Consider the following 16,239-nt stretch of genomic DNA (forward strand, 5'->3'; position numbering starts at 1 on the left):
ATCACTGATTGATATGATCATAAAATTCTGTATAGGGTAGGAATTACAATAGAATCTGACTAAATAGCTATATTGAAGCTAACAATGTAATATATACAAACAATGTGGGTGATTCTGCAATGATCATTATCTCTCACTCTCCCACTAGTCTCCTCTGTACTACTCAGGCTGCCTTTACATCAGTGGAAACCTGGCTCACCAATAACCAAGTAATTCTGAAACCTAAAAAAAACAAATTCTTGCTCTTTCTCCCGAAAAATCATAACTATCTTAAATCTATTTTCTCTATACTGTGTCTCAATAACACTCCAATAGTAGCTGAATCTAACATCAAACTCTTAGGTGTTACTATAGACGATCAACTTAAATCTGACTTGCACATCAACAGCTGTATCAGGAAGACCCATCAGAAACTAGGCATTTTATACAGAAACAGAAAGTTCCTCACGTCCAAAGCTAAACTAACCCTCTCTCATACCTACCTCCTACCCAGTCTACTGTATGGTTCTCAAATATTCCCACTCCTAGCTAAACTAGACTCAACATATAAAAAGGTAGCCAGATTCTCTGTACAACATACTTATAAAACCCATCACTGTGTCTCACTTAAACACTTAAACTGGCTAGAACTACTTAACCTGCTTCTTCTCTCTCTCAGCTTCAGATTATACACTCTGTCCTATACCAACCATTCTATTGTCCAAACATATCCTCCTTTATATCCCACTACTCTCCAACTAGATCACTCCGCAGCTTAGACCAAGACCTACCACAATATTGCCTCCGTTGTATTGAAAGATTTTTACATAGCCCACCTCATTAGTAAGGGTATATCATCAAGGGACAAGGAGGTCATAACATCCCTGTATTCTTCCCTTATAAGACCCAATATTGAGTGCAATGCCCTTTTCGGCATGTACCTCACAAAGCACATGCAGCAGCTGGAGAGACCACAGAGGTTCCTCACCAGGAGAATCCAGGTCTTCAAACATCTACCCTACACAGATATGGTAAAAGCCCTGTCCCTCTACTTAATCTCATACAGACTCTTCAGAGGTGACCTCTGTCTGGCATACAAAACAATCTCAGACCCCACCTTGATGGGACTGCTGCGTATCCGCAAGTCAAGTTCCACTCGAGTAACCCACACTCACGACCTCAGCCAGGTCTGTGACATCAATAGAACTTGCTGATGGGACAGATTTGTGTCCCAGAGACTCCCCCTTCTGTGTAATAGACTCCCTCTCCATGTCAAGCGGCATACCTCATTAACCCTTTTTAAGTGCAACCTGGATAACTGGATGGGGAACAGAAATTACACCCCTGGATTCCACCTGTTTCCCTGCTGGTCAGAGTCATCAGGTGCTGATGTGTTGGAACATGGGCTAAATTCTTGGCTAGGCTTGTAAGGGCCTCAGGGCCAATAGCCTAGAAACTTCCTATGATCCTATACTAAAAGCCTGACCATCACATTTGCCACTCCAGTTTATAAACCGACTGAACCTTAGAAAGGACTACAGTAGCCTCAGCTGTGCACTAATATTAATCATCAGATTTTGAATGACACCACTGCTAAAGTGATGCAGACTACAGATCAAATCTGCTGTCAGGACAAGACACCACCCGTCATGTAATCAGTCCCACCAAGGTAACAATGTAGTGTCACCAAGCCCACACTTATCAACATTATATTGGCACTAAAGCTCAGATTGAGGTAGTTCCTAGCTTTCAGTATGTTAGTACATATTTTGGTATATATATTTAGATTATTTTATGACCCTTCCTGACCATATTATATTAGCTGTATTGCAAAAAAAGAAAAAAAAAGCCACTCATCTTTGTCTGTCTATTCACTTGCCCTCCTAATCCCTTTAGCCCCCTACATAATAACGTCTTTAATTCTAGGGGGAGTTTGTTTTACCAGCATCCCATCTTTTGGGAAGCAAAGAATGGAAGAGAGTTATAATAACACTGTGTTCCCCATGCTGTCAACTGCAGTGAGATTTTTTTTTTGTTATGCCTAACTCTTAAATGCAAGTGTATCTTACATATATTGCATACTAGTCATATATATTCCTATACATGGGCTACAGCTATAATATACTTTTTTCTTTTTTTGAGCCTCCTCCTTTTTCACTAGATGTATCCCTTGTGCTGTACAATGGGACACTGCTAGGAACACAAGAACAGAGGAACGATATTAGGCAAGCATCCCAAGGAGCATAAGAGGCCTAGTGATATATCTACATTTAAGAACACACACTTAAAAGATCTTGACACCTTTTATGAGTAATTAATAGTACCCATTTCCCAAATCAAGCATGGCCATACATGATAACCCTGCTGTAAATTTGTCTATTTATCCAATCATCAAGACTTTCCTTAAAGGCAGACAAAGATGTACTTTGCTTGACCTGTAGTAATAACTTATTCAATAGGCTGGGAATACGTTGCGTTAAGAATCAATCCCGCCATCGACTCTTGTTTATTTGTTGGTGTAAATTTTAAGTCTCCAGTACAAAGTTTTCCAGACTCAATGGTTTTGAGAAGAAATGGGAGGTCAAATAGAACTGGGCCTTTTGTGGCTCAAAAAGTGAGACTCAGGTCACTTCAGAGTAACTGGCAGATTACTGAGTATAACGAGAGATGTGCTAATCTTTCAGGATACCTGATGGAATTAAAACTGGTCATTTTTGGGTTAAAAATTACTGGGACCTTTCCAGTTGAGTGATATGCTTGGAATTGTACATACATTGGAGGAGGCATTATATTCAATGATGGACCTGATAAGGGAAGAGTACAGTGGTAAGGTGACTTTTTGGATCTTGAAGATATTCCCTTGGAGATTGACTGGACCAGATAAAAGAATTACTTGACCATGGATGAAACACGATTATTGAATGAAGTAAGAGTTGTCCACATAAGTACCCAGAGGTAGGAACAGCTTTTTTTGCATCAGAAAGGCCCCACAGTATGTGTCAGTAGGGCTACAGAGCTCCCTCTGTGACCCAAGAAAGCCATAATGTCTAGTTACAGGAGCTGGAATCACTCAGTATTAAACCCAGTACTCTTTTCCTGGGTAATCTAAATAATCCAACAATAGACTGCAAAACGTACACCACTAATACTGCTCAAGCACAGTGATTTCTGGACTTTATCAATATGACTGCCCAGGATCAATTAGTCAGAGTACCCACCAGGGGAAATAACATCTTGGATCTTGTCCTTACTAATATGGCAGCATCTTGTACCATCCCTTGTGTATCTTCATCACTTTTTAGGTCTGACTTTATAGCCATCTCCTTCAAAATAAAACTGAAACTAAAGACTCCTTCCACCAAAGATACCTTTTAGAAATTTCTCTAAGACAAACTGCCTATTCCTAAGTGATACGCCCGTACCAAACCCAGTGAACTGTGCTGAATACATGGAAATGTACATCACTACACTATACACGCATGTAAACAGCTGCATAGATGTAGCTGTACCCAGTAGGAACACATGTAGGGTATACCCCAGAAGGAAAGCCTCATGATGGAACCATAATATCAACAAGCTTTAAAACAAAAAGAAGAGAACTTTGACAAAAAGTAAGAAGAGTAATTCCCAGAATGATAGAGACCTTGTCAATGCCATTGAAATAAACAAACAATTCGGGAACTTAATAAAATCCACCAAAACCAAGTATGAGGCTAAAACAGCCACCAAAGTCAAAGACAATCACAAAGCCTTTTTAATTATTTTCTTACTCTCAGGAGCACAATGCAGCAATGCTTCCAGCTGATTGTGAATGATGTTACCTTTACTGTGGCTAAAGAAATAATGAACCTACTGGTTGATAAATTTAGCTCAAACTTTGCTCCTCTTTCCCCTCCATTTGTCCCACAAGATACATGTGAAACTGACTCATCTCGAGCTATCACACAATATCAAGTTCTAAAAGAGCCATTAAAATCTTAAAATAATGCATTGATGCATCCTGACAATATCCTTGGATGCATTTTAAATAGCATGAAGCACGATTTAGCCACCCCCCCCCCCATAACACCGCTCACCCACAGCCTCCATACAGATTTTGTTCCAGGTGAATGTAGAAAAGCTACAATCATTTCCCCACATAAGGGGAGACATTCCACAGACACAGGCAATTACAGACCCATAAATATGATCAGCCTTATATGCAAAGTGAGAGAAAGTCTTATCATGACTCTAATAACTTAAAACTTAGGGAACCTCCAAACACTGTACCCATCTCAGTTTAGATTTGTCAAGGGGATTACTTAACCTGGTGGACTTTTTGAAGAAGTCACCAAATTAATAGATGTAGGTTAAACAGTATACAGTGCATACCTTGACCTGGCCAAGGTTTTTGACACCATGCCACACTCATAGCTAAACCTCATAGCAGAAAAGCTAAATAAACTGGGAATAAACCCCCACATCACCCATGGGATTGTCAATTGGCTCACAGATAGGACATAGGAGATCAAAATAGGGAAAGCTACCTCCACAAATAGACCAGTCACTAGTGAAGTCTCCCAGGGTTCAGTGCTGGGACCTCTCTTATTTGGCATCTACTTCTCTGAAGTAAAAGCCAGTACCAAAGGGCATTGTTTGACTATGTTTGCTAATGGCTGCAAGCTAGGAACAGTCATTGATTCCCTAAATGACACAGCCATCCTGCAGGAAGGTTTATCTGTAATAAATAACTTGTACTAGAATCATGAATTGAAGTTAAGTGCAAAAAAATGCATTATCACATCCTTTGGGAAGCTGTCTACCCTGGGGAACTTTAATATTGACAATACACCCCTAAAAGTTGACCCAGTTGTACAGAATTTGGGAACTTATGTTGACAGTGACTTAACTTTCGACCAACATGCGTCCACTGTTGTAAGAAAGTCCTTCTGTATTGAGCAGCTTACAAAAAAGGGATTGTGTCTAGATCTAGATATGTCATTGTCCCCCCTTTAGTGAGCTTTCATTAAGCCAGTCATTGAATAAAATGCTTCCTTTGCCATTTATCTGTCCAGATATATGTAACAACTGGAACACCCACAGACATACTTTACTAAAAGGATTTAAGCCCTAAACAACATGTGCTACATAGACAAAGTCAAAGCCCTGTCACTATACGCTGTGTCCTACAGACTGCTAAGAGGTGACCTGTGTCTGGCATGCAAGGCATCCTCAGACCCATTACTGATGGATTTACTGCACATCAGCAAGTCAAATGACATCGGAAATACTTGGTCTAGGGATTTAAATCTCTTCTGCAACATCAATAAAATGGTTTTGAGAGACAGATATATCTCGCAGAAGATACCTCTGTTCTGGAAGAGATTCCCCATGTGCATAAACAAAATTCATCCCTATCCATGTTGAAGCACAAATTCTATGGATGGAAAACAGAACATTTACCCTAGGACTGCCCCCTGTACTACTAATGGACAGTTACAGCTCCTCAATGATTTACCCATTGCATGAGTCCCCTCAAATTATCTATGGTTATTCTTACTAATAATAATAAATAATTATCAACCATGTGGTGGATAAAAACAGTATAACACCAAATAGTATAGATTAATTTAAGCACCAAAAGTGAAACTGGCTAGGCTTACAATTTGGCAGCGACCCTAGTATTTAACTATGGACCTATGAACCTAAAAGGTTAAGACCTATGCAGAATTTAGAAATGTGCACTGTTCAGGAAACATTGATGTACCCTCTTTTCAATAAATATAGATGTACCCACCATTTAGTGAATACAGATTTGCCCACTGTTTGGTGAGCACAAATGTACTCACTGTTCAGTGAACACAGATATACCCACCATACATTGAACACACCTGCACTTAGAGCCCAGTGATTATAGACATACAAATACTTAATGAACACAAACATGCCCACTGTTAAATAGGCAGAGATGTACACACTGTTTAATGACTACAGATGTTCCCAATGCTCACTGAACAAAGATGTATCAAGTATTATATCTTAGCATCCTCTTTTGAACCCTGTATATTTTATAAAAGCTACTGTATCACTTGTTTAATGTCTCTGTTTTTTTGGGTCTTCTCTGTAAGTAGGAATTTGCCCAGCAGGGCTAAGTTAGTAATCATGATAACTGAAACATCAGCACATCACATGCCAATAGCAGGCTGGATGAGTCAAACTTATTGAGTAACATACCTGTTCAACTGTGCATCACATTAAGGAAAAAATGTAGATGCAAAGCCTGTCCTACACACACAACATGGAGGACTTCACACCCTTACTTATATATGCTAACTACCTGGTTGTGTAACCAAAGGTGACTGGAAAATACCACAAAACAGTGACAAATGACTTGTAGTACATCTGAATAATATAATAATATAATATAATAAAAATGTTCCGTGACTTGAGTACTTGGGAAGTTGGGACTGAGGAGAGAGAACTGAAAGAACTACCATTTGTCAGATAGTAGGGTTCTCCAATCAGGCATCCAATCAATCAGTCAAGCAATCAATCAATAAATAACTGCATGTGTGATTGACTAAAGGTGAAACTACCATTAGATGTAAAATGGGGCTAAACTCTCTATTTTAACATGTACAGCTACACCGGCAACCTCACTTTTATTGGATCATCCCAAATGGAGAGACCAGTCAGTGACAGTTAAACTGCTTCAGGGTAAAGCCTTTTTCTTCTAAGCCATACGACTCATGCTGGTTCAGAACCTCCTTACATATGAAATGTAATACCACTCTAGGCTAACTCTGCCATATTCCCATACTTAGAACCCCTAATGATGCAGTGGAGAAATCCTTCAAAGGCCTAGACAGTGCAAAATATGAAATCATGCAGCTCGCTAAATATGTTTCATGAATATGAGACCTGGATAGTGCTATAGCAACTAAGTATTTTATGTGTGTCTGAGAATTAGCTAAAGTCATAACCCAGATACTACCCATGCTCTGGAATAGACTTCCCATACATGTCAAGCAGAGCACCTCACAAGCCCTCTTCAAGCGAACTCTTGATGAGTGGATGGGAAATAGAAAGTTCACCTCGGAGATCACTCCAGTGGCTCTACTTGATAGAGGCACTGGGAACTAATGACAGGTGGCACAATGCCAGGCCACTTCTATGGGCTAAGCTTGTAAAGGCTCCAGGGCCATTAGCCTAGTACACACCTATGAACCTATGCTAGTCAGTTGGATACTTACAAATGCTATCACATGGACAGACCTGACTGGTGAGTACAGAGCACAACCATATTCATTACCGATAATTTTCATTTGTATCTCATGCAGTCACAACTACCAGAGAGCAAGGGCAGGGAGGCCTTGCTATTTACTTCTGTACTGAAATATGGTAAACTTTAGTTCTATGATTGTAACCTCTTGATTGTGGTTAATGTATTTTTGTGGTATATAAGTTTCCACAAATTACTTGTAAATGAATTCTGAGTAGTTCTATGGACACCTTGTAAATAAGCATATGGAAAAATGATGACTATTTGAAATGTCGAGACCCACTTTAGCAAGTCCCTTATGCTGAGGCTGAATTATCAAAAAGGACTTATATATACTAAGTCCAAGATGGCCATTCCTAGAGTATTCCCTTTTCTCTGAGGTATGGTGATCTCAGAGTTGGTTTATGTAAGTCGGGGGAGTGCCCCTCACTCCCACATTGGGGTGCGGGATGGCAAGCTTAAAGGAGAAGAGAAATGTTTGATATTAACGCGTCTGCATTTTTGCTGTTTTTTTTTTCCAGCCTGTTGGCACTTGACTTTACAGATGGCAACATTTCAATAGGGAGCCTGGAAAAATGTAAGCACTTAACAGCCGGCTATATCTACAAAGTGCCTGAATATGTACTAAGTCTCTGACACAGTGAAGTAGGCAAAGTGCAATATTACATATACGTTTCTAGCTTTGAAAATTTCAGTGTAAAGTGTTTGGCCTCTTTAAACATGCATCAGCAATTATTTGACTTATCAAGAGTAGTTTTGTCAGACTATCTCACTGCCCACTAAGGAAATTTAAGGACTAGTAGTTCCTCTGTCCTATTGAAATGGATACCGACCACAGAGCCCTATCACTTTAGACAAGTGGCCAGAGAGCTGCTTTGCTTAACACAAAGTAAATAGCAGAATTACAGGTCATTCCTTCAGTTTGTCAGCTTACAAAACATATTGATCAAACCTGATTTTCTTATGTATACATCAATATTTTAATTTTTTACCTGTTAAATAGGTAAGCCCGCTAGATACAAGTGTTTCTTTTCAGGGATGACTCAGAAGCATCATCTGGGCAAGTGACTTGCTCAGAGTCACACAGTTTAAAATTAAAAAATCAGTTAATCAAGCCCAGGACTATGGGGTAAAACTCTTTAAGGAACTCATAGCCTTATCCCTGTGAGCTAAACTGCCTTATCAATATCATGAAATATGCCTACTTCACCACTCTAGAAGTTAACCATGCACTCCACAAGACTAACTTAACACCACTCAATTGCTACTCATTTTATGAGGCACTGAATATATTTGCAGCCAAACTGCTTAATTACTTGCTACATATATTCCTAAGATCAAGTCAGTGTTGGCAGTGAAATCATACAGTTGTCTATATCATCCATTTTACCTCACAACCTCTTAGTGCAAGAAATCTTTAAAATGTTGCTTTATAAATTTAAAAAGTTGCTAGGATAACAGGTTTTGCATTAGTATGCATTTTCTGAAGGCTATAACATCTGAAATTCAAATGTGTGTCATTATTTAAAAATTTCAGCTGTCAATAATTTGCCAGAAAACCATTTATTTTATGAGGAACAGACCAAAAATATGTGATGAAAATCTGGACATTCTGCAAAATCTGGCCAGTTGAGAGGCAGACTATTTCGACAATAAATATATGTGGGGAAAAAAGCAAAGTTGGCGGATTTCCTGGTATGATTGAGTATGCAAGCAACTAATTTCTCATCAGCACTTACACCAGTGCTATGTAATTAAGCATTGCATTCAGCGTTTTCAGGAAATATTCTGTTTAAGCAGTTAAATCTACAATTTTTTTCTAGGAAAATGAGCAAGAACCTGATTTGTTCAACAATGTCAGTAGATAAGATAAATCCCTTCATAAAACTTTTCCTGTCACAGCCTGAAAGCCTTACTGCCTGTCAGACTCTAATGGTAATTGAATCTGTACTATAGGTACACAGACAATACCTTCTGCTCAGGAATTTTTCCAAAGCCGTAAATAATGGTGGGACAAAGGCCCATAATTAGAGACAATTTATAAATATTTATTTATTTATATTTGTTTACCAGGGTTGTGCACTGATCAATATTGACCAATTTCAGGCTCATTCTAGGTGAAATATAAAACAGTTAAAAAAATGTAAAATATTACTCTAATTTAAAATGCTGGTAGGATAACAAGTTTTGCATTAGGATGCATTTTCTGTACAATGTTTGTTTGTGTCTTTCGGCTTTTCCCGGTTAGGGGTCGCCACAGCGGAACTCCGGTCCGCTAATGATTGGCAGTTTATTTTTACGTACCGGCTTGCCAAGCCTGATGCACAACCTTCAACGAAGGTATGCCCATTCACGCATGTCTCCACGCAGAAGACGGTCTAGCTGATAATCGAACCGGACAGCGTCTTATTGTGAGGCGACAACGCTACATTTTCTGTACAATAAGAACTATAATTGTAATTTCTGTTATTACTGACTGACTATAATCCTCAGTGATCTAACAAAAAAAAAAAAATCAAGATTTTTTTATGAGGAACAGGGCAATATAGGCACAAAATCAGGGAATTCTGCAAATTCAGAAGCAATTGAGAGGTATGACACAAAGTAAAAATGCCAAATACTAAATTCAGTTGAACTGAAATTGCAGAGGCATCCAGTATACACCCACTGACTTCCAGAGAGCATTTGAACTCCAGTATTTAGACATAAAATCGATGTTGACCATCACCATAGGTAAAATGTTTGGTTTAGAAAATTCTGTATATGTTATAGATAACACATTCATCTGGTTAGAGTCATGTTTCTCATGAAGAATAAAAACATATTATTGAAGGAAAAGTTAGATGACAGTGAAAATCAAGCTAGACATAATATACACATATTGGCTTATCATAAAAAGCACAAAAAGAAAGCATTATTAACTTTATTTTAGAGTGTTTTAAATCCTTATTTGTGGTGGACTTTAGCATGGAAGTAAAAATTAAAAGAGACCATCGATCTTTTCTTGCTAAGTCAACACAGCTTGGAAACCTTCCTAAAACTGTAATCAGGTTTAATAATTTCCTAGATAAACAGCAAGTTATCAGACATGCATGAGTGAAAGTTGTCACTGAATTTAAAGGGCCCCATGCTCATTTAACTATGACTAACTAATTCTCCGGTGTTATTCAGCACAAGAAGGAGTTTATACCATTCATAAAAGAGCTTAAACTTAAATATATGACATTTACCTGGGATATCCTTACACTGAAGCTTTCTCTGAAAGGCATAGGTCTATCACTAGCTTAACAGATGCCAATAGTTTGTGCAAATGTTAATGTAATCATTGCCCTTAATTTAGACAGTTTTCTTACTTAAGAAACATCATTTAGCAAAGGGGAAATCAGTAAAGGATACTTCTGAAAGGCTAAGATCTGAACTGCATTTGCTTCATACACAGGTTTGCTTGTGAAAGACTTTATTTGGTTTCTCAGTTTTAACTCTGTTATCTGTTGAAGAATGATTTTATTGTCAACAGGAGAACCACAAATGAATAAACCCCACCTCCCACAGATCATGCATTGCCCAGCCCCCACCATTCACCCTCCTCCTCCGCTTCAAATGCATACGTCCCAAAGAAATCTCTGTTCTACTTGAAAGTATTTCCAGTGACACTCCCTGGATCTAATGACATAAACCCCTGGTTAATACATTACTGCAGAAAGCATCTAGGTCTTCCTCTCACCCACATATATAATCTATGTCTCACACAAATCATCATGCCACAGATTTGGAAAACTGCTCTAATTAAACCCCTCCCAAATCTAACCAACCCAAAAGATACCTCTCATTTCCATGGGGTCTATATTATGTGATCGAAGAATCTCTTCTTCGAACACATAATAATCAAGACATATACTGCGAACGCTGTAAACCGCGAACGGCCATGTCCTTGAATGTTTTCCTTGGGGAAAAAAATTCACGTGGCTGTAAAATAAAAAACAAACTTTAAAACATTAATTAAGTGGGGGGCTTTGCCCCCACACCCCCTAACTAAATATACCCACTCCGAGATCGCTCTACCTTGAAGAAAAGGGCAATTCCCGATAACGGTCAACTGAATTTTTTCCAAGGAAAAAATTCGAGGACGTGGCCATTCACGGTTTACAGTGTTCGCTGTATATGTGTCGATTATGTGTTAGAAGAAGAGGTTCTTTGCTCACATAATATAGACCCACTTCCATGCAATATCCATCTTCCCAGTTTTAGGCAAACTTTTAAAAAAGATAGTCTATACCCAACTCTCCCTCTATATCCAGCAGTACTACTTGTTCTCCTCCAAACAACATAGATTCTGGCCTAGATAATGTACTATGACAGCATTTTAGTCCTTAACTGATGACATCCTTTTAAACTCTGACAGTGGCCTCCTTACAGGTAACCTATTTATAGCACTGACAAAGACATTTTACCTCATTGAACAATATCTTCTCGAAACAAACTAATTGAAAAATCAGTCCAGACACCCCTCTCTGGTTTAAAAACGTCCTCACTGACAGACACTTCAGAGTTAAAATAGGATTCTTCCAATCAGAAACTGCACTTGTTACCAAAGGTGTACCAGAAAGATCCATTCCTCCCCCTCCTCTACTCCATATTCATTAATAAACTTCTTTATGACCCACCATCTCCCACTTATCCTCTATTTATTTATTTATTTGACATTTTTTTACCGGGGTGGTCTGACTGAGTCTACAGAACCCATTTTCAGCAGAGCCCCGGGGAGAAAAGCTCCACATATAATTCAATGCAAATATGGTATAGTCCAATAAAATACAAATGACATTAGAAAATACTATACAAAAATAAGATGAAAGAACACAAACTATGCTACAAGATGTTACAATAAATGCTACACATCTAGACAATTCTATACAGTTAAAACATTATAGACAGTAACAGTCACTCTCACCATATACTAAGCCTATAAGTAGATAGTGTCCAAAAATAGTATGTAGGTATTGCAGTGTATGACACTGACTGTTATAGTACATGAAGAAATAGAATGCTGGTTCAGTTAGGGAAATAATAGCCAGAAAGTTAGTGATGCAGAAGGATAATGAGAGAGTTAAGAATAGAGGCATTACAGACTGAGCAGTAGCTTAAGGGTATGATATAGAAATAGAGAAGGAGTCAGGAGAGCCTTGGGGTCTTGCAGGCTGTCAAGGATTGAAATGTGACAGAAGAGGAGGATGAGGCTAGTGTGGAAGAAGAGGAAAAGCTGAGCATTAGGGAGGCTTTATGCAGGAGCAGAGCCATGTCTTTTTGAGATGACTTTTTAAAGAGGCTTTGAAATGGGTTAGGCCAGGCATAGACATGCTAGCTAGAGGTAGTGAATTCCATAGTATTGAGGCAGAGTATGAATACAGAGAGTAACCTGGTTGTCTTGTGGGTTTTGAGATAGCTAAGAGATTTTTGTCTTCTGATCATAGGGATCGATTTGGTGTGTAAGTTGTGACTTGATTGGCTAGTGCAGGGTAGGCAGTAGGCTTGAAAATAAGGCTGTGCAAGGTGGATAGCTGAATAAAGGCAAGTTGGTTGGGGAGTTCAATCCAATTTTGTTCTAGTAGTGGTTTACAGTGATGTGTGTGATATTTAGAGTTTGTGGCAAATTTTGCAACTTTGTTGTAGCACTGTTCAATCTTGCTTAAGGTAGACGTTTATAGGTTAGTTAAGATAGGATCACCGTAAAGAAGGGAGGAAGGGAAGTAAAATGTTTTATGAAGGGTAGTTTTGGTTGCTGCAGTAAAGAAATTTTGTTTCTATAGAACAGTCCCAGTTTTTGATAAATCTTTACATTTTGCTGTATTTGTGGGTCGAATGAACGTTTATTGTCAATGATAACTCCTAGAAGTTTGGTTGCCTGCACTATTTCTATGACGGTGTCGTCAGATGCAAGGATGTTGAAATGATCAGTGACAAGGGAGGTGTTTTTGGGGAGAAAGATTACTAGTTTAGTTTTCTTTGAATTAAGAAAGAGTTGGGAATTTCTTAGCTGGGATTCGACAGCAGTAAAGGACTGTTGAGTTTTTGAAAGTAGTTCTGGTAGTGATTGAGCAGTACAGATTATGGTGGAATCATCAGCATATTGAATGAGGGTTCCGGGGTGAGAGGCAGGGTGAAGGTTATTTGTGAAAATGTTGAAGAGTAGAGATACGAGATAATGCAGAAAGGGCAAGAGTTCATTGGACCATTTCACTGCTTGTTTACAATTCTTGAGGTAGCTCTGAAACCATTTTACTGTGTTATCTGAAATATGCATCTATGTATATATGCTGATGAGATGGTCATTTACCAATTAGGCCATTCTCACACCAACATTCAATACCAACTCCAGGCAGACTTGCATGAGATCCACCAATGACTAATAAACCATAAACTACTTCTGAATTCCACCAAAACCAAAACTATCCTTTCTACAGAAAATTCATCAGACATCTGACTCTTTAACCGTCTTTGACAACACAACAGTTCCACAGAGACTACCTCCACCTTCAGATACCTAGGACTATGGCTTGATCAGTCACTAAACTTCCATTTCCACACAGACAAACTCAGAGCCAAAATAAACTCCATCTTTACCTGGGCCAAACTCCCCTTTTCTATCCCAACCATCCAGATCAGTGACTGGCAAATGAATTCTCCTTTCTCATCTTGAATATGGGCTCCTGATGTTTGCTTCTGCCTCCAAGGAAATACTTTGTCATACTCCAGACTATCTGTAACAACATCATACCTCTCAATCTCTTAGCAGAAATATGACGAAGACTAAAATATTGGGGGGGGGGGCAAAGGCCCCAAAATATGGAAAGCTGTTAGAATGACATGATTTTTGTTTACATGCATTTTCTGAATGATATAAAGTCTGAAAATCAAATGTCTGTCATTATTTAGTGACTTCAGTCCTCGGTGAATTACCAGAAAACCAGAAATTTATAAGGAAAAGACGAAAAATATGAGGCAAAAATTTGGACATTCTGTGAAAATCTGGAGAGCTGAGAGATATGAACAGTGTCTGCTAATTCATTGCAAACTCACCTCTCTGTGAGCATCACTGTATCACTGTAGAAAAAGCCAAATGGCTACCCATAACAGTAGGGTAGCTAGGGCACACAAGAGTGGCAACTGCCCCGGGTGCAAAGCTTTGGGGGCATGATCAGGAGATCCTGAAAGCTCTTTAATACAATAGTGGCTTTTAAAAGCCAATATTGCATTTTTGGTAAACCCAAGCACTGTACTGCTCCGTGTGTGGTCTGTACTACAGCAAAAATATAAAGTACTAAATTAAAATAAATAAATAAATTAATTTAAACTAAAACCTGAGCACTGTAGCACTCTGTGCAGGCCAGGTATAAACTGCAGTGACTGTTTGCTACAGCAACAAGCAGTTTGCTACAGTTTAAACAGAAGAATCTAAAAAAATACTAAAATATGAGTGTTGTAGTTTTATGTAAATGCAGGTATAAACTGTAACAACTCTTTTCTGCAGATTAAAATTAATTTTCTTTTAACTAAAACATGAGTGCTATGGTGCTCAGTGCAGGCAGGTATAAACTGTAACAACTGTTTGCTACAGTTTAAATGAAGAAATGTTTTTTTTTAAATAAAATTATTTAAAGGAGGGATGGGGCTGGGCACAGAAATGAGGCCTGAATGGTTTGGGTGGTGGTGGTGGGGTGGTCATGCATCTGGCCACCTGGTTGGATTGCCAGTAGAAAGAACATCCTTTATTTTTGCTCGGGGGTGTGTGTCTATGTGTGTGTAGATGTAACTGTAATAAGCTGAAGTGTTTTTTTTTTTGCTCTTCATTTGAAGAGCTGAGGGGGTGTTTTGCTGGTTCATGGTACCGTCCCTGGGTGCTAGTTGAAACAGTTACGCTTCTGAATCATAAAACAAAGACCTGACTTACTTTTATGATCTGAACTCTACAAACTATGCCAACTTCAAACATTTACTCCATTTGCTGTTAGACGTCATGAAAAAAAACAACTCCTGATACAACCTCAGACACTACTCACAAGCCCCACCAAATCTCATTTCCAAATTGCACAGCTCTGCACATGCTTTCTCCTGTCAGACACCTACTCTTGTGCGATTTCTCCCCTCAACATAAAGAACTTATTCCAAATTCAGTATGCAACTGAAAAAGCACTTCTTCATCCAAGCCAAATGTTCCTACCTCAACACAGGACTTATCACCTAATCTATCTCCAACACAGGACATATCATCTAACCTATCTCCAACAGAGGGCATGTCACCTAACCTATCTCCAGCACAGGACATGTCACCTAACCTTTCTCCAGCACAGGACATGTCAACTAACCCATCTCCAACAAAGGACATCACCTAACCTGTCTCCAGCACAGGACATGTCACCTAACCTATTTCCAGCACAGGACATCACATAACCTGTCTCCAACACAGGACATGTCACCTAACCTATCTCCAACACAGGGCATGTCACCTAACCTATCTCCAACACAGGGCATGTCACCTAACCTATCTCCAGCAAAGGACATGTCACCTAACCTATCTTCAGCACAGGACATGTAATGTATATATTGTACATTACATTCTGCTTGATTGTACACTGCACTGTGCTTAGTTACTACAATGTATATATATATATATATATATATATATATATATATATATATATTTTTTTTTTTTTTTTTCTATGCAGCTAGTCTGGACTATTCTGTTATTGCTCACATTCCTGCATTTGTGTTTCTGAAATGTTTTCTTTTTCACCTTTGCTGAACCTGAAATTGGTCAGTATTGATCAGTGCACTACCCCAGTAAACAAAAATAAATAAATAAACAAACAGTATGGTTGTCTGTAGGAACTTCATAAACATTCTATCAGTTGTACAGCATTTATGGATCCTATTAGTTTTCTATTTGCTTTATTCTCATATTATTAGGTTTAATTTCGAGTGCCCTGATATTTCACAGTTAA

This window comes from Protopterus annectens, chromosome 4.part0, assembly GCF_019279795.1.
Source record: "Protopterus annectens isolate FY-2018-M chromosome 4.part0, PAN1.0, whole genome shotgun sequence".
Classification (NCBI taxonomy): Eukaryota; Metazoa; Chordata; order Ceratodontiformes; family Protopteridae; genus Protopterus; species Protopterus annectens.